Below are 19,811 nucleotides of genomic sequence, written 5' to 3' on the forward strand. Positions count from 1 at the left end.
TCTTTTTGCTACTTTTTTGTCCAGATGTGAAGAAAATTAGGCAAAAATTAGAAGGTAATTGTCAGGACACAAGTGAAACAGCAGCAAACTTGCACTGAAAAACGCAGAAAGCTGCCTCTACTTCAAAAATTTGTATAGAATTCAATTCTCAACATAATTGAATGATTCTTGTTGGAGAATTTTCGTCTATGACTTAGCTTTTCGAAGCAACAATCAGCTTAAAATTTGGTGCACTGAGTCACTCGTGACACTTCTCAAACAGAAGGTGTGCAGTGGAAAAAAGTTGAAAACAGAAGCAAAAGCAGAGTGAAAGGGGAAGATGTTCAATAGACAAATCAATTCGATTTGGAGCTTGATTATGATCTAGAATCAAGCATAGATGAAGATGAACATCTTAGGACACTCTAAGGCACAAACCAATCGGTGAAATGACATTAAAACAGCGAGGAAAGCTGACTCAAACAACCACACGCATAGCATGAAGCTTCATTGCATTTTGGAGTGGAGTTTGGCACGGTTTCACTCAAGCAAGTGCAGAAAATGAATGTAAACAGTGGAAAATTGAAGAAGCATGTAAAGGAAAGCATGAACAAGACATAGAATACAACTTGAACGGTAGAAATTGAAAAGAGAAAAGAATCACTGAATAAAAATGACAAGAAACACAAGACTAGGAAAGAACCTTACCAAACCTTGAGAGACCATGGTTTGATGGCTCTTGATACCATTATGGTGGAGCTCCAAAGGTGCATGAAGAGCTCCATGGGCAGCGGAAATGGATGAAGAAATGGAGGCAAGTTGGAAGGCACTTGCAAGCAATGGAAGGTGAAAGAGGTGATAGGATTTCCTAATCTATGCTAGCCTAAGGAAGGTGGCTAGAGGTAGAGAGAGGAAATCTCTAGAAAGTGGTGACTCTCAAAGACAATAGAGGGAGGAGTGCTCTCAACTCAAGTTGCATCTATTGCATAAAATTTCAAGAGTGTCTACAAATGAGTGAAATTTTGACTTTTTTATGAAGCCATTTACACATGAGAAAGGAGAGCCATTGGATAGAGTGGGCCTTGATCTTGTTTGACTTATTATTCTAGAAAGCAAAGCTTAAACAATGGGCCAATATTATTGCTATTTTATTGCTCTTTGAGACACCTCTTAAAATCTTCACATCTTCTTTGGCCCATGAGAAGTCCATGTGGGTTTGGGCCATCTTGAATGAAGCCCAATTGGATCTTTTTGAGCATGCTCCTTGTTATTGGGCCTCTTGATGGGCTTGGGCTTGAAGGTGAATATGGGCCATGTATTGGGCCTTGAGCATGATTTGGGCTTAGGCGTTGACCCAAGCAATAAGCCTTGTTGGGATCACATAAACTCTCCAAAGTTTCCTCTGGTCACTGCTTTATACCGAACATATCTGTGATTTGTAGTTTCTTAGACTTGTTGACTGCAAATCGTTTCAGGAAGACCTGGGAGAAAACCACAAACGAAGTAATGGATGCGTTGGGAATCTTGTTGAACCACTTCAAGGCAGTGCCAACAAGAGTTCCTACAAACATCTTGCAACGAATGGCGTTACTTCCTTCTGAGATTAGCTTGCTGAAGTGTAGAGGGGCTTTAGATGGGCTTCTGGATCGCCCTCTCCGGTGAATGGTGAGATCTTCAAGATTATGAAGTGTAGAGGTATCAATTCTTCCATGATTCTACTCACAAGGGAATGCCCTTCTTCTTGGTCCAGATTTCCACCCGACAATGCTATGGTCGCAGAAGTTATCGTGGTCTCTCATCCAAGTGCTCAACTCCTCATTACACCGTAGGTGCTCTTACTGGTTCAATGATTCCTCTAGATGCTGGCGAAATTCTGCGAACTCCTTTTGCAATGTCTCGCTTTTCGCTTCCACCTCAGCTCGGTGTCTTTTCTCTTCCTCACGCCACCGAGCTCGGTCACCATCTACCTGTTTCAAAATTGCCTCATTCTCCTACCTCAAACCCTCAATATGTTGCATTATCAGTTCCATGGTAGGGGGATCACCTCCATTGTTGTCGATTGACGTGGTTGTCATGTGTACTCAATATAAGTGGGGTAGGCTTCTGGTTTTACCGTGTCCCATGGTGGGCGCCAATGTTCCGATTCGGGCTTATGGGTTAGGTACAAGATCAAGAATAAGAATCATTTTTCCAACTTTCAAAGAGAGTCTCTCTATTTCTCAAGTACAACATGACTTCTTTGTGAATAATTTTCGAGAACTCTTCAAAAGAAAGGGAGAAAAGAGAAGATCCCTTTTCCTTCCTTCATTCTCTATATATATAGAAGTTTCTGCTTATAACTGTCTAATTCTAACTACCTCTAGATTATCCGAGTTTTAAGCCAACTGGCCCCTCACTCCTATATGCCTTCTTGATATTTAGAAAACCACCTCCTAGTATCTAGCACCACTCTCCAGGGAGTTATACTTGATATATTAACTGCTGGGCTTTGTTTCCCTTTGGGCCATAATCCTCTTTGGGTTTCCTGTCCTTCCCATGTTGATGGGCCAATAATTAGTGATTTCCGACCAGGCTAGGGAGAGATGGTGATATAACAAGTTATATCGAGCATGTGTAGAGGTCGGATACCAACCTTGGTTTCGGGATAGTACAGTAACTATATCTGATTTAAATTCCATGCATTTAATACTCATCCCTGATGATTTTAGGACCTGTAACACAAATGAAGTATTAAAGAATTTCTCTAAATTATTAGACACAAATACAAGTATCAAAATTAAATCATTAAATTTATTAAAGAGAAAATCAATGATATTCCATGATAAATTGATGATAAAGTATAAAAGAGAAAACCATGATATTTGATAAGGAAGAAAATTCTTTTATCATTTGAATAGTAATTTGTTTTATAGATATATGGAAAGGAAATCATATTTAGCATTAACATATAACTTTTTGACATTGGCATTGTGTAAAACCAATTTTAAATGGTCTATAGGTGTATGGGTACCAAAACTAAAATTAGATTGATTTGCAAAAGCATTCAATTTCATAAATAAAAATTCACTTGTGACTTCAGTACATTAGTTATTTGTAAGTCAGTATAGACAGAGAAACCATAGCTCAAACAAGTTTGTTGAAGGAAAGCAAAATGAATATTTTTGGAGTAAACCTCCTTAGGAAGGTATTATCTTGTAGTGAGGTAAGTGGTTCCCTTTAATACATTAGTAAGAGAAAGTGTTATCCTTGTATCAAAGATAATAGTAGAATTAAGTCAATGCTGAAGAATTTTTAAAGAGTGATCTTTAAGAAGAATAGACAAGATAAGACCTAAATGCATTAGAAGTATTAGATGACCTACTAGTTGACGCCTTATGTGTTAGACTCTTTATGCAATAGACGACGACCTAAGCAATTAGACGCCTTATTCATTGGATGGACACTGCATTAGACGGTGACATGACAAGTTCATAAAAATCTAACATGAAGTGTTATGTTGAGCGGTCTCTTATGAGTGTTGAGTTAGAGCTGAAAACCTTCTTAAAACCCTTAAGATATTTCTTTCTCCTCCTTTCATCTAGAACCCTCAAGAAATCTCACATTCCCGCGATTTATCTCACATTCCCGTGATTTCAAAACCCTCATTTTCTTTCTATATAAAAACCTTCATCCTTTTCACAGACGACCTTCACAAGTGATCATCCTTTGAGTATGGGAAAAACATCAAATTCATGCACTCTCCTCATTGAGCACTTTATGAGTTAGAGGAGCTTGAAAAGTGTGGATTAAAGCCTTTTAAGAGCCCTGAAGAGTGTGAAATTAAAAGTTTCTTCTCAAAACCTTAGAAGTCTATCTTGAGCTTATTAGCAAATTATAGAAGAACTCCACTATTACAAAAGACTACATCATTGTATCCAATGTGCTAGATGGAATGTGGTTTTAAATCTAGATACAATTGTACAAGCCATTGGGTTTCAAAGGTTGATAAGCGACCTTCATTTTGATTGTGAACAACCTATTGAGAGTCACGAAGAGGATAAGAAGAGATATATTGTTAGAACCATACACCGCTTTGCTTAACAAAGTATTTTGGAAACAAGGAATGTATGTCAAAATGATCAAAATGAAAGGGTTAGATTTAGTAATAAAAGATAACTACTATCTAGAACAATGTATACTCTCTATAGAGGATATCATGTAGAAGAGGCTAAAGCTACCCTTACAACTGACAACAGTTGAACCCTTGAATCTACAGATACTCATGCTTCATAAAGTGGAAATTTTCAACCCTCCTCATATGGGTGATTATGAGAGTTTTGAAATTATTAAAGAACATGTGAGGAATCATCTAAGAAAACTACTAAGGATTCCTTCAAGGACTACTTAACAGAGGTCAAGAGAAAGAAGGCTCCAATGACAACACAAGCCAAGAAATTCAAAATCTCTTCAACAATTAGAGCTTTAGCCGAACACAAAATCTCTTTTAATCATCGTTATTTACTAGAGTGGCAGTTTTCATAAACGCCATAAATCTTGCGGCCTGATGGAGATCTGACAATGAGCAAGGGCAATGATCTAGTTGAAGAACTTGGAGGACATATGACAAGAACTAGAGCAAAGGAAATCAAAGCTTCAACTAAGGAGGAATTGTCCATTGCAAGTGCTTGAAAGAATCAATGACAATGATAAGGGGTAGAGTAAGGGGTAGAGTAAGGAAAGCAAAGGAAGCTCCTCAACAAGTGTTGTCCATATTATTTGAATACATGCCCAAGTTTCAAGGAGAAAAAGACCAAGGTTATGGATTGCATCATGGCCCAATTAGAGGAAGACTAATGTGCCATTTTTCTGTAGTTTTTTTTTTTTAAGTTATTAGTTTTTTTAAATAATGGTTCAATCCTTTGTAAAATTGGCTAACCAAATTAAGTTTTTGGTTAATCAATTAATGGGCTCTTGTTTGATTTTATTTAAAGTTGTAATAATGGATCAATTGACAACTTAGTCACCAGCCTTTGGGAGACCAAAAGGATGAATAGTTGAATGCTTTTTCGGTTGCCACAATTTTAGTTACAATCAGCCATTAAGTAGTGGGATCATTATTAGCTTAAGTGGGATATAATTACAATTAATGATTCTTTTGTAATTATGATGGTTAAAGCTTCTATATAAGCTTAACCATTTTTATCAATGAATAACAAGTTGAGTTTTATTCAGAAATAGTAGAGTTCATATCTTTTATCTTAGTGAAATTGATTTTCCTACGTTCTTGAGTGATTTAAGAACCCTTGGGTGTATCAAACGACTTTTTCATCTTTTGTGTGTTGCTTTCTTTAGAAAAAGTGATTCTTCTTCCCCCAAATTTAAGAAGAAAAAAAAACAATCCTTTATGTGTTGCCTCCTTTGGCAAGAGTGTTTCTTAAGCCTAAATTATAGTTCAGAATGTGAACTTTCACCTCATTTTGGAATCAAGTCAATTAGAGTTCTACAACTCGAGATATTGGCATTTCCGCAATCCTATCCAGACAGGAATTTCAACCTATTTTTAATCCACCTTTTTCACTAATTTTCCAACTTTCCTTCAATGTTCTAATGCTAAAGATCCTAAGTCAGCCCTTATGCATATGGCATTCACATCATCGCCACAAAGTATAATATGGCGGTTTATGATGAACTACCGCAACAAGTGCAATTTTAGGCCATGTATACAATGAGATCTAAAGAGGTAAATAACATCAATTAAAACTAATGTAATATTTTTACTAGAAAACAAATCCACCGGAAAAAATGATACTTAAAACTAACATTATTGTCCTTATATTATGACATTTTTAATTGTCACTATTATAATTAATTCTTAGATAAATTACATCATTATCTAGTGTCATAATTTTATTATTTTATTATTTATTATTTTTCACCAACATTTATACTTTCATATTTCAATAAAATTTATTTTTGATGATTACTTAAAATATATAAAAAGTTATAACACTATAAAAAAGAAATTAACAAACTAAATTATTTTGTTTATTGCGAACATAACATAATTATAACAAAGTACCAAAATATTCAAGGATCCAAACAAAAGAAGACAACAATAAAAGTTCATAAGACAATTATAAAACTGAAGTTATACTCCTAATTCAATTTTCAGTCCAACATCAATTTCCTACACAACATCAAAAATCCTCTTACCCTTCTCGGGTATAACTTATGTTTCCCTCATAGCCAATCTCTACTTGTTTCATGGTCCAAGCATTCAATTTTGAGAGCAACACACTCTAGCTTTAATAGTTAAATGCATAAAGATGAGCATCTTTGTCTATTGCCAATGATGGATAAACTCTGCTAGTGCTACAAACTCTCCCATCATCACCAAAACTCTCAATAATGGAGTGGTAAATCCGCGTTGTAGGAATGCATCAAACCACCAAGCATATTATAAAACAAGGAGGAATGAGTAATGCTTTTCAGAAATAGACATACCAAGCTTCTTAGTGAAATCATTTTTAGATTGAGATCTATGTCAAAGATAGTTCCATGTGGTTTTGTCAAGGTCATGCCTCAATGACGACTGATAAGTCCTTTACCATCGAGTTTTTTTCTTGACTAATTGCATTATTTTGGGTTAGTTTAGTGGTTAATTCCTAGTTTTTAGATTAGATTTAGGTTAGAGAACGTTTTAGGTTAGTTTTACAAATCTAGCTTAATTTGATGCTTTTAGCATGTTTTTAATGTTACTTTTAGAATAAGTCTTAAAAATAGTTTAGGTTGGTAGAATTTTAGTTTTGGTACTAGTTTCTTAGTTTAAGTTCAGTTTTAGAGTCCTAATAAGTTTAGATTTTGCTTATTAGTTTTATAGTTAAGTATTAGGTAGAGTAATTAGTATAAATATTAGTATGATATAGTAGACTAGATGGCTTAAGGTAGTACAAGCTAAGTGTAGTTTTTAGAGTATAATCTTAGAAAAATTTTAGTTTTAGTCTTAGGCTATGACTTTTAGACTAATTGGAGTAGTAAATAATTAAGCATTCAGTTTTACGTTTTAGTTAGAATTTAGCTTAGTTAGCATAGTTAGAATTAAGAATTGTCTAGAATAGGTTTCTATAGGTTAGTTCTGCATAATTGTTCTTTAGGATAGTTTAGTTTCCATTAGTTATCCATTTAGAATTAGTTTAGAGTATTGAGATAGCGTGCAATTATGTTTTCTAAGTTTTTAGCTTAATTCTAGCCAAGTTAAGTGAACTAAAGTAGTGTTGATTATGTAGAATGAGTGGCTAACTTGCTTTTAATGTTTGTGCAAAAATTTCAAATGAAACTAGTGCATACATGTTGACTCAAGGTTGATCAAGAAGAATCTCCAGCTACATACACAAAAGGATAGTCATACAAGCTTGGAAAGATTTAGCTTAAGTGTTGAAACGTTGACCAAGAGTTTACTTTTTGCATTTTTTTCTACAATCAGAAATCTAGGTTTCGCACTTCAATGAATACATGAAAATACATTTGGGTAGAGTTGAAAAAGTCTTAAAACTACATTGAACTGAAAAAATTTATGATTCCACGTGAATAGTTAGCTAAAGTGTAGTTAATGTACATACTTAAGTCTAGTTTTGATTCTTTTAGGTGAATAAGATACTAACTTTTGTTTTGTGACTTATGTGCAAGTTAACACATTCAATTTAATGGTTAAAAGCTTATTAAAATATGAGAAAATGAATTATGCATCTGAAACGAATTTTGGAAGAACACTTGAATGATGAAGTTTGACCTCATGGTTGACTTTTACATTTAAGGTTCCAATAGGTGATTTAAGTGTTGGAAACCTTCAAGGACGTCAAAATGGACTTGTACAATGTTGTTTCAATGTGGAGGAAGAACCAATTCTTTCAAATTCAAAATATGAACCAGTGGAGCCAAATGTACATGCTGAAAAGTTGACCAAAGTTTGACTTTCTATTTTGAAGCTTAAATGCAAGTGCAAGTGAATGGAAATTGTAAAATGCATTTAAACACACTTTTTCAATGCAGAAATGACCATTGGAATGTTTCCAAACAATGCCAGTTGGACCAAAGTTACTCAATTACAAGTCTAGAAAATATGTAGTTAGTTGATTAAGTAGTTTTCTGTTTTTAGTTTTTAGAAGTTGTAAATGAGAGTGGTTAGTAGTATTAACTAGGATTAGGAGCTCTATATAAGACCATAACACTGAGTTAGGAAGAGTTCAAAGGGGCACATTACAAATTCATTTTCTCTCAAGTTTTATAGTGCTTTAGATGAGAAATTCCTTATTTTGGAGGAGTCTTCAAAGTGTAGACTACAAAGTAGGTTGAACTTAGAGAATTGATCTAGATTTTGGTGATTTCTACCATTTTTTTTTTGGTTTGTAAGTTTTCAACACATTGTATCATGTTTTTAATTCAACTCCACCGTTTATCCTCTTCAATTTATCAAAATTTTGTGTTCTTATTAACCAAAATAGTGAATGTTATTAGTTTTTTGATTCTTGATGTATCTTCACTTAATGAACTAATTTTGAGTGTGGAAACACATTCAATATTAGAAAGAGAATGAGTGACCAAATTAAATCGAGTGAATGCATAATCATCCTTTATTGAGAGAAGAAATTCATCAAGATTTCAAAACTAAAGCATGTTCTCTCTTGTTCTTTAAATTTTTCCATTTCAAATTTCAATTCTTGATTCAATTTTAGATTTTCACCATTTGATTTGTTTTTAGTTTTAGATATGTTTAGTTTGTCTATTAGAATGTGTTTGAATGTTTAATTCGTAGTTTAGAAGTTCAATTCAAATTCCGATATGTTCATTGTTGTTCTTCATATTTTCACTTCATTGTTTCACGTTTTTTATTCACATTTCATCATTCGTGCATCATCTTTTGTGTTCCTTGATTCATATGACTTCATTGTAGTTAGATATGTGTGATAGGAAGTTTGAAATTTGGTTTTCAGAGATTAAAATAAAAGATCCTAATTTGACATTGATTGACATGCTAATCTTGGGATTCCATGTGTAAGATCCGCGAAATTTAATTAATTAATTAAATAATTAATTAATAAATGCGGGTAGGTAGTGTATTGATGACATTAAATTCTAATGGGTATGACGTGGAAAAGTACTAGCTTAAGTGGTTGAGAGTACTTTTATTATGTGTGAGGACTTGGGTTCGAGTCTTGTGTGTGCTATTGTTGTATTGGTTGACTTATTGTTATTTTTAAAATTATACATGGTCGTGTTGGGTGATAACATGATTGTAAAAGTGTGTGAATTGGCATGAAACATGAATTGGCTTGGTGGTTTAGCTTTGATTTGGCATAGGTAAGGTCATGGGTTCGAACCTTGGTGAGTTAGATTTAACTCTTTATGCTTAAAAATCAGTTGCTGAATATGAAAGGGCGGAGGAAATCTAGCAGATGGGTACTGTTTTGTTGGTGCAATGTTAAATTATGCTGTTTTGCCTGAGCCAGGCTCGCCTAGGCGAGATATACAGGGAGGATTTTAGGTTTGAGACCCTCTCGCCTAAGCGAGAACGCGAAGAATGTTCTATTGTTGGCTTGACTCGTAGCTCAGGCGAGAGGTTTGATTTTTGGGCAAAAAGTGATCTCGTCCAGGCGAGTGTAACTCGCCTAAGCGAGAATTCGAGGCTGGTTTTATGCGTGGTGCTCGCTCAGGCGAGGTAACCTAGCCTAAGCGAGATGAATTGGAATTCCTAGGCGAGGGTTGGAAGTTTAAGTCAAGGATGGATGGATGATAGGTTTAAAGGCAATAAATTTTGAGGTATTGGATTGATTGAAGTTTGAATGGTGATGCATGATCTATAAGGCTTCTAGGGTATCTTAATGGTGAGCTTGCTGGTGTTCCATGGGTTGTGGCCCGAAACGTATCCTTGGGTTGTAGCCAGGATAGGGGTTAAGCACGTGGCATTCTATGGGTTGTGGCCCAGAATGACTTCCCTTGAGTTGTGGCTCGGGATAGCGAATGAACACAAGGAACCTTTGAGTTGTGGCTCGAGTTGGCGAGTGTTTCCGGTGTGAGTGTGCTGGTTGTGGCCAGTACGGATGGGTCCCGATGGATTGCCCTCCTTAGTGTTTTGCTGACGAGTTTGGTAGTCTTGGGACGTTACGGACTATGTTTGTATTTGGGAACTCCACCTCGCATTACGGTGTGTGATCCGTAGCATGGTTTCTGCACGTGCTCTATCGGTTGTGGCCGATAGGTGTGGCAGCAAGGCGCCTTGAGATACTTAATAGAAGATGTAGTACACTGCTAACATGGTTGTGGCCATGTGGAAGAGCTGGAATGAGTCTCCCTGATGTACATTAATATACATGGTTGTGGCCATGTGGAAGGAAGGTAACGAGTCTTCCATGAGGTGCATCAATATACATGGTAGTGGCCTTGTGATAGAAATGGAGTATGTTCTGTGGGAAATGAAAGGATATCATATGGTTGTGGCCATACGGTATAAGAGAAGAGTTTTGTGTTATTGATGTATTATTTTTATCGATTATACATGTATATGTGCGTTTGGTATATTTTTATGTTTTATCTTTTAGCTCACCCTATCTGCTTGTGTTTGGCGATGATCATGTACGCGGTACACGTGAGCAGGTGATGTTGCAGGTGGAGCTGGTGAGGCTTAGCTGCGGAGAGGGGATTATCATGGGATCTTTATATTTATGTTTTCTTTATTTTATTTGAAATAAGTTGTAAAGGCTCATGGCATATTTTGACTAAACTTGCAATTTTGTATTTATGGACGTTTTAGTGAATTAATAAAGTTTTAATTTCCCGTGTTTTTGGGAAATGAGGTATTATTAAATGCAATGTAATTAATTACTTTGTTTTATTTTATTAAATTCGTAATATCCTGACGGGATGTTACACCGTGCACAATGTGATGAAAAATGTATACTGCCCCGCACATCCATGTGATAACATTTCTTTGTCAAGTTCAATTTCATGGTTTCTTTAGTTAATTCGTAGTTTTCAGTTTATAGAAGTTGCATCTCATAAGTTAGAATGTTTCATATTGTTCTTACCTAGTTCTTAAAATGGACATTTTGGTAGGTGGAAGGTCCTAGTTGCTTCGAGTGTTTCACGTGAGGATGTCACTAGGATGGGATCCACCTGTAGAAAACTCTCAAACTCTCAAGTCAGTAAGAGTTATTGATTATAGCATTCAAGGAATGCTATGTGTTCAAAGGATGAATGCCTTGTGTGATAGAGTAATGCCAATATAAATTGGGTCTACCTGTTGATCATGCAATTAAACTAGATTGATCACAATAATAATCATTTACTTATCATCAAGGCATATCTAAATTGTAAAGATATTGCCAATTAATGCATGATCCTAATTGACGAGGGGGAGTCTTAATCAGTTCCTATATCCATTGGGCTAATCATGCCTAATTGGGTCGGGTATGCACATATACCTTAGTAGTTCATTTCTATACATTATATATTGCTTTAGGATGCTAATTCATGCATTTTCTCTTGTTTTAGGTTTATTATACATATAGAACTTAGGATAGAATTAATGCATCATTATCATTGCATTGTCAGAATATTTTAATTAGTTTAAGTTTTAAGTATAGTAGATTTCCTCTATTTGCATCACATTAGAAAATTTATATGCATATGAGTTTATTGTCTCTCCTAGGATTCATCTTTGGTTTCACATTACACTACATTAGTGGGGAAATCATAGTTTTGCATAAATCTGGAGTGACTAAAAAGGTTTATCAAGGACCTGTTTTTATGTGTGAAGAAAAATTTGTCAACATCACAAATTATGTGGATAGGTTCAGCACAACATGAAAGAGATAGATATCTATGAACAAAAAACTATGTTGATGGAATGTTAGAATTCAAAAGCAACTTGTTTTGGTCATTGCATATAAGGCATACATATCTATTGGGTGCTTTAAAAATTCTCAAGAAGATTGCAATGTGCTCTTTAAGATCCTTTGAAGGCAAAGCTAACAAACCAAATGGCCCTATTATGTCACTTCTTGCAACAAATTCTTAGCTACAAAGTAGTTGGGTATCAATTCCATTTGGATCAAGAAACTCAACCCTTTTTAATTTAGGTATCTCAAACAACACTTTTACATCGACTTTCAAAAGTTCAAATTTGAAATTGATGTGCTTAGTTTGAAATTTATCAATGAACATATAACGTCAATTTACTTACCTTGTTATTCTTGTGTGCTTGCCACGTAGTTGTTCTATGTAACATCCCTACGGGAAATTACTTAATTAAAATAACTAAATAAGAATTTAAAATCAAACATCATAATTTTTATTATTCCCAAACGCGAGAAAATTTAAAATATCTTTCAACGTGCCATAATTTAAACAAAACTAAGTAACAATATTATTACAAGTTCCAAAGTCCGACAAAAATAATGGAAAACATAATAAAAATCTCTAGCTCAAAGTCTTCCAAGCTAGCATCACCTGGAATGTCACCTGCTCCCGTGTAACGAATCACACGATCATCGCCAAACACAAATAGAATGGGTGAGCTCATAATAATTTAACACAAAAGTTAATAATAGCAAAACACCCAACTAATTTATTCTAGTTAGTTCTTGGCCAAGACCTTAATACCCAAAGGCTTTTCAACCTTCAATTCACACAAAATGGTTAGCCATGGACTCAAGATTTATGATGCTCACACGAACTTGCCCACTCGTGGTCCTGCCTCTACGAACTTCCCAGCTCGTAGTCCTACTCTATGAACCTTCCCGCTTGTAGTCCTACTCTACGGACCTACCTGCCCGTAGTCCAACACACATGATCCACTAGCTACAAACCTCCTCACTCGCAGCATCTCTCAAGTGTGAGTACGGAACATACGAACCTCCCCGCTCGTATCCCCACACGAAAGTAATAGGATATGAACCTCCCCGCTCATATCATCAAGTGTTCACCATCATCCATGAACCTACCCACTCATGACACAACATCTTCTGATCCAAGTCTCGCGTCACTGTGTACAACATTATCGGTTGGTGCAGCCTAAGCGCCGCCAGGCGAAATTCTTGTGTATGGCGGGACACCATCGTCGTCAGGCGCCAGGCCTCTCCCAGACCTACTATTTCAGGGTCTATCGCCTAGCGGAGCACACCTTGCCGCCAGGCACCACACGTTGCAAGAACCTCCCTGCTGCTCCTATCGCATGGCAGCCACAATTGTGCCGCCAGGCGCTATACTAGTAGCGTACCAGCTACTATTTTAGTACCCAAACCAGATTATTCTACAATCCCCTAATACCTCCCAAGGTATTAAGTTACTTTCATTCCTCAATGTCAAATTCTTGGTAACCTGCCACCCTTATATGATTCAAGTACCTATACTTCACAATTTCCAATTCCTCTATTCAAGGCCTATAATTTACCAAGTGCTCTACCATTGTATAATAACTCAATCAAGCTTATGGAAATGACCCCAATCTAGTATATTAAAATCACGCACACTACTTCTGCTGCACTACAATGATACTGAAACTTTTTCTTCAAATACTTTCCAATTAATATACACTAATTCACAAAATTCCCCACACTAAGGCACCCCAACTTTCCGAACCTCTCATATTCCCTTACAATACATCTTTCTCTCTTTGTCTCCAACACCTTAAACCACCAAGGCAGTCTCTATATTATGTACAACCAAAAATTTGTTCTCATTATTATCACCCATCCTATTCTATTCATTGGCTTTGTCACAATTAACTCTCACGCCCATTTACTCCAATACTACAAGTATAATTCCATTCCAATTCCACTCTTAAAACCTCATTCCCAGCCACCCAATTTTCCCGCAGACAGTGCTCGTTCACCACTATCGCTTAACAGCCAATAAGATGTTGCCAGGCGGCACATCAGTATCTGAAAAAAACCCAGGTTTTCTGCACTTGAAAACGCCAATATTTTAACCTTTAATTTTAGTCTTTCACAACGAAACCATTTTTCCTTTTTAATTAATTTTCTTGATACATATTCATCCACACATCATACTAACCCAACCCAAATGTAAGTGACCACTATTATCTAAAAATTTAGATTCATGCATCAATGAACATGAAACTCTTCAAGTTGCACTCCCCATTCATTATACAAGCCTCACAGTAATAATAATACGTAATTCAAACATTCATACAGCCATAGAAATCTGACTAGGAAGGCACAACATCACAAAATTTACAAAACACAAAGAAACAGGATCAAACACCGCATGTCGCCTGGCGGGTCCCCTTGCGTCGCCAGGCGGTTCATAGCAGAGAATATGTGTCGCTTGGCGGCACACTCATGACCGTCAGGCGGTTTCTGGGCAAAAACCTAGAAACTACGAAAAACGACGTAAAACAAAAGGGGATTTCATGAATTCAATCATAGCAGGATACAATCTATCAAACACGAATAAAAGTAAGCAAGAACAACTCCCCTTACCTAGATTTCCTTGCTTAGCTTTGAGAATCTTAAAGTTTTTCTTTTGCTCTCCCACTATTCCGTTCTTTTCTCAATTCTAGACTCAGTTTCTATTTTGAATTTAGTCCTTTCCCAGCACTCTACATCTGACAACGGAGGTTGGACCGGTGCAGATATTGGACTCACAAGTTAAACAACAAAGAGAGAAAGAGAACAGGACATGAAGGTCCTCTGCGATGAAGCCACGTAGGAGATGACTTGGGAGATGGAGAACCTGATGCGATAATCTTACCCGCATTTATTCCCTGATAAGCTTTAAATTTTCGAGGACGAAAATTTTATAAGATGGGGGAATGTAAGACCCGAGGAATTTAAATAATTAAATAAATAATTATTTAATAACTGCGGGTAGTGAAAGCCTTTATGGCATTAAATGCTAACTTTCATGATGTGGAAAAGTATTAGCTCAAATGGTTGAGAGTACTTTATTGTGTGAGAGGACTTAGGTTTAAGTCCTATGTGTGCCAATTGTGTGTTATTTAATTTTATTATTTTCTTTTGATATGTTTGGGGCGTGATAAGAGAGTATAAACTTCTAAATTTGTAAATTTTACCAAGAAACACGAATTGGCTTAATGGTTGTGCTTTGGATTAGTAATTACATGGTGGTGAGTTCAAACCTTGGCTTAAGCAAAATAGTTTTCTTTTTGCTAAAATTAATTTATGGTATGAATGTGAAGAGCCTGAAAAACTAGCTAATTAGGAGGCAGATAGGAGGGCTGGAAACCATGATTTAATGGTGAATCAATAACCTTAAACCCTTTTTAAATGAATTTTTGTTTTATTTCCATTAAACCAAATTAAGGCATAGTTAAGGATTTCATTAAGGGTGAGAGATAGGGTTAGTAAGGGTACCACTGAACCATAGAGTGAGGAGAGAAATTCCAGAAGATTCACGAACTGTAGAGAAGGAGAAAGAAGTGCTGCAAGGTGGAAGAACAAAAGGGGCTAGTGTGGATCAAGGGAGAAATCAAGTTTTGCAAATTGAGCTAAGAATCCAGGTTAGGAGAGCTATATGAGTTGCTATGTGTGAATTATATGCTTTTTGGTTGAATAAACATGATAGTGATTTGTGCTCTGGGTGAAAATTCCAAAAATGTTCGCGTTTTCTGGATTTTTTCAAAAACCGCCCGGCGGCACATGAACTACCGTCAGGCGACACATGTGTTTGCACCAAGTTTTTTGGGTTTCCCTATGAACTACCTAGCAGCTGAGGGTGACCCGCCAAGCGACGTATACTGCATTGCCCAATTTCCTTATTTTGGTTGGTTTGTCAGTGGTGATGTGGTGTTTAAATTGGGTTTCTATAGGAAGTATACTATAGTCATGATCAATCATTATTTACAATTATTATTTGGTGGAAAGTGCATGAATTCTTGAATGAATTTGGAAATTAGGGTTCCTGTTGGGGTTGATGATAAATAAGCATGAGTTTTGTCAATGATTGATGCGTTGATTCTATAGAAAAGATGTTTATATGTACAAAGCATGAACATGTATGATGTGTGCGTATTAAATTATGTCAGTGTGAAGTTGAGTACTATGTTTGGGGCGTTTGCGGGGTGACGAAGGGTGCAAGAGAAATCTGTTAGAACCCAGATTGCTAAGCACCGTCTAGCAGAGATAATTTGAGTTTTATTTGTGATGTGCATTATTAGGTGTTTAACTGGTTAATTAATATGTATATGGTTAAAAATTAAGATGGTAGATGAATGTGGCATAATAGGGACTAAAGGAGGTTAAAATAAGTGAAAGTTGTGAAGTGTGATATGGGGTAGTGGTTGTCTTTAAATGTTTGGCTGTATGTGATAAGCTATAATTCAAAATGTATGCTAATTTGGTAATAAGAGTGAGATTGATTTATGTGATATGGTATGGATGGTGCATTTTTTCCTAGACATGGTCTTTGTGGTGGTGGTCTTGTTATTAAAGTACATGTGCAATATTGACCAAATTGTGGTGGCATGAGTTTATAGAAATATTAGACTGTATGATTATAAGACTTGGAGTATGTTGAGTGCATGTGGCATGTTTAAAGTAGTAAATGAAGGAGAATATGTGGGCATGATAATAATTGATTTGATGTCATGACTAAATGTGTACATTGTAATCTAGTTATAGATCTGTGACTGGAAAACCATACTTGTGCTATAATTTTGTGTGTTGTGTGATTGAGGTCCCTTAGGACCTATTCTAAATGCCTAAAACCAGTAGCAGTTGCACTACTGGTGTGGTGCCTGGCGGCGCGGGTGAGCCGCTAGGCGATAGCTACCTAAAACAATGGCAGTGGCCACTGTACGTGCGTGGCACCTGGCGGCAGTGTTGGTTCTGCCCAGCAGAAGAGGTGCAGCAGAAGTCCTGAATGACGCTTGGCGCCTGGCGACGCGAGAGGTGCGCCAGGCAGTCTAGAACCAAGTTTCGCCTAGTGATGCGAGAGGCGTGCTAGGTGGTTTCGGTGCAGAGTTGGTGCGCGAGAAGGATTTCTACAAAACTTTAGGGGAAGTTCATGATGCAAGGCTTTGGCTGGGGACCCAATTACGAGTGTAACCTATATTAGGATAACACGTGGCCACTCTAGGTTGTAGCCTGGTGGTTTAGGAAGTCCAGTGGAGTGTGCGGATGGTGGCTCGTACGACGAGGTTTTAGATGATTGCCCTCTTTAGTGCATCTGATAGAGTTGGTAGTTTGGGGACACCATATCTGTGTGTGTTTGGCGATGATCATGTAACTTGTTAAATGGGAGCATATGTTGATGTAGGTGAGCGTGTCGATGGTTAGCGACAGAGTGGGGAACAACTATGAGTTTTAATAGTTTTTCTTATATAGAATTTGATAAACTATTTTGTATTGGCTTTATAAACACTTTATAATTGTTATAATTGAACACCACGGTTTTATTTCATTATGGCGCATTGAAATAAATATTTTAAATTTTCCCGCGTTTTGGGAAAGAAATTATTAATAAATGAGGTTATCCATCTATTCTCTAAATTATTATTTTCATTAAATACTTTTCGGCTAGGACGTTACACTTAGTTACACAACAAAATGAATGGTGCAGAAATAAAGAGGTTACAAGCACAAAAGCATAATCTATATGTCCATTACACAATAAAAGCCAGAAGAAAAAGTGATCCAGTGCAACAGAAGTGAAGAATAAAGACATTTTAATAACTACAATCAAAATCATAATAGAAAATAGTGTTACACGAGTGTAACTTGCATAAGATGATGAAGAAAACAAGTGAACAAGCATCAAATGAGAAAAATCAGAATTAGCAAAGTACTAGTAACCTAATTCAAATTTCAAAACAAACATTTGAAGCCCCAAACGAATTTATACAACAATTGCATCATATCTTGCAAACAAGAAATAGATGGACTAACCTATAAGAACTAATTTATTCATTTATTTTTAAAATTTTTGCTTCCAATTAAAATTGTTAAAATTGAATAATTAGTAAAACAATCCAAGTTAAAAATACTATCGAAACACATTACGAACTAATCCGAATAAAGCATATGATACCCACATTTAAGAAAAAACTCTCCAATCGCTTTCAACTTATGAAGTGTTAAAACTAGAGGAAAAAGAATAGCAATTCTAAGAGCTAGAGTTGAAGAAACTATAGTTAACCACCTCAAATTTAGCAATTGGGTTAAGTTTGGTTCAAAGTCCAAAACTGAATAGATAAACAAGTGTTAAAGTAATGTATTAGAACAAAGAAAGGCAAGGCACAAAATCTTACTATAGAAATTCAAAAAGATCGCGGAACGAGTCGAACATCAAAATCAGCACGCATACGGGGAAAATGGCGTCTTCTTCACCGTCGCCACTAGTATAAATGATCACTTTCAGAAGCTCTAAGTTAACCTGTAAGTCCATACCGAATGATTCCAACCCCAATTAACATTCATCGAAAGAACGAGTGGAGAAAGCGTGCGAGTGGAATGCCATTACCTTAGTTGAGAAAACCCTAGCTCCTTGATTTCCTGAAACAATAACCATGACCTTTACTCAACATCAAGAACCAAAACCATAGGAAACAAATAGACAACGACATTGGATCGAGGATTTTCCAGCCAAATGGTAACCACACACAAACACTTGAGAAACCCTCATGAATAAGGCACACCATCTCATTAAGAAAAATTCGAAACACTAAATCAGAGATTTTTTTGTTAAACTTACCAATTACGAATTTTGAAAGGTTGAACTAACTAGTGGACCATGCAATTCTGAAAGCAAGAATAAGTTGTCAGTGAGTGAAAATATCACGTGATTTAGTGAGAGGAATTGGAAATCAAGCAACTTGAGTTTGGGAAGGAGAGAGAAATAAGAGATTGTGAATGAGGTAACGAGGCAACGAGGTATTCAAAAGGATAATGGTAGAGGATAAAGAGAGGGAGGCACTTTAAACAAAAAAGAAAAGGTGGACTTGGGCAAATAAGAACTAGGAAAATATTCACAAACGAAAAAAAAAATTATTACAAAATGGCATTTCAAAGTGTCATATTTTGAAATAATAGTATGACAATGGAAAAGATGGCGGTTAAAAATGGCATGCTATACATACAAATTTTGGTTGTTCCTCAACTAACATATTATATACCGTAACAAGTGACGATTTTAATTAATTGTCATTATATACATGATTTTTTGTAGTGTGTGTATCAACTATGTTTGTGTGTGTAACAACTCTCTCTCTCTCTCTCTCTTTCTTTGTATGTGTAACAACTTTGTGTGTGTGTGTGTGTAACAACTGTGTGTGTGGGTGTGAGTGTGTGTGTGTAACAATTGTGTGTGTGGGTGTGGGTGTGTGTGTGTGTAACAACTGTGTGTGTGGGTGTGAGTGTGTGTGTGTGTGTGTAACAACTGTGTGTGTGTGTGTTACAACTGTGTGTGTGTGTGTGTTTGTTTATTTTATTGATTCTCATAGTAGATTTTGACATCATAGTCTAGGTTCTACTCTAATCCACATAGTAGATTATGGTTGCATGGCCCTAGCTATAACTAGTCGCTCAAAACACACATTATTATAGTAATATATAGTTTTCTACAATCATAGTTGAAAATAATTTATATTCTTATTCTGACCTATAAGATCTCGTCTAACGAATTTAACGTTCTACAAGTATATTGCCCATCTCTTATACTCTTCGCCTAAGAACTCCATCATCCTTAAATTAATTGGATAATTATAAAATAATTATTTTCTACTAGGATACTACTCATTAGATGACTCAACTCTTTGAAATCCCTTCCATTAGGCTCTTCTAGATAGTAGGAATCAAGTAGTGAAGGTATCATCTAGT

General features: G+C 36.0%; 1 long non-coding RNA gene across 2 annotated transcripts; it reads right to left on the reverse strand.

Moving 5' to 3' along the window:
* Nucleotides 1-12,322: 12,322 nt before the first annotated feature.
* Nucleotides 12,323-18,863, reverse strand: LOC146888369 (uncharacterized). Of its 2 annotated transcripts, XR_014992921.1 has the most exons (4): nt 18,688-18,863; nt 18,457-18,488; nt 18,245-18,369; nt 12,323-12,474 (listed from the first exon to the last, which is right to left on the reverse strand). It is a non-coding gene; the product is annotated as an uncharacterized LOC146888369 (long non-coding RNA). The 2 variants fall into 2 exon arrangements; XR_014992920.1 differs by having other exon boundaries at nt 12,323-18,369.
* Between the last annotated feature and the right edge of the window lie 948 nt (nt 18,864-19,811).

Source organism: Vigna unguiculata, chromosome 2 (assembly GCF_037176805.1).
Source record: "Vigna unguiculata cultivar grain cowpea cultivar isolate G323 ecotype 2 chromosome 2, ASM3717680v1, whole genome shotgun sequence".
Lineage (NCBI taxonomy): Eukaryota > Viridiplantae > Streptophyta > Magnoliopsida > Fabales > Fabaceae > Vigna > Vigna unguiculata.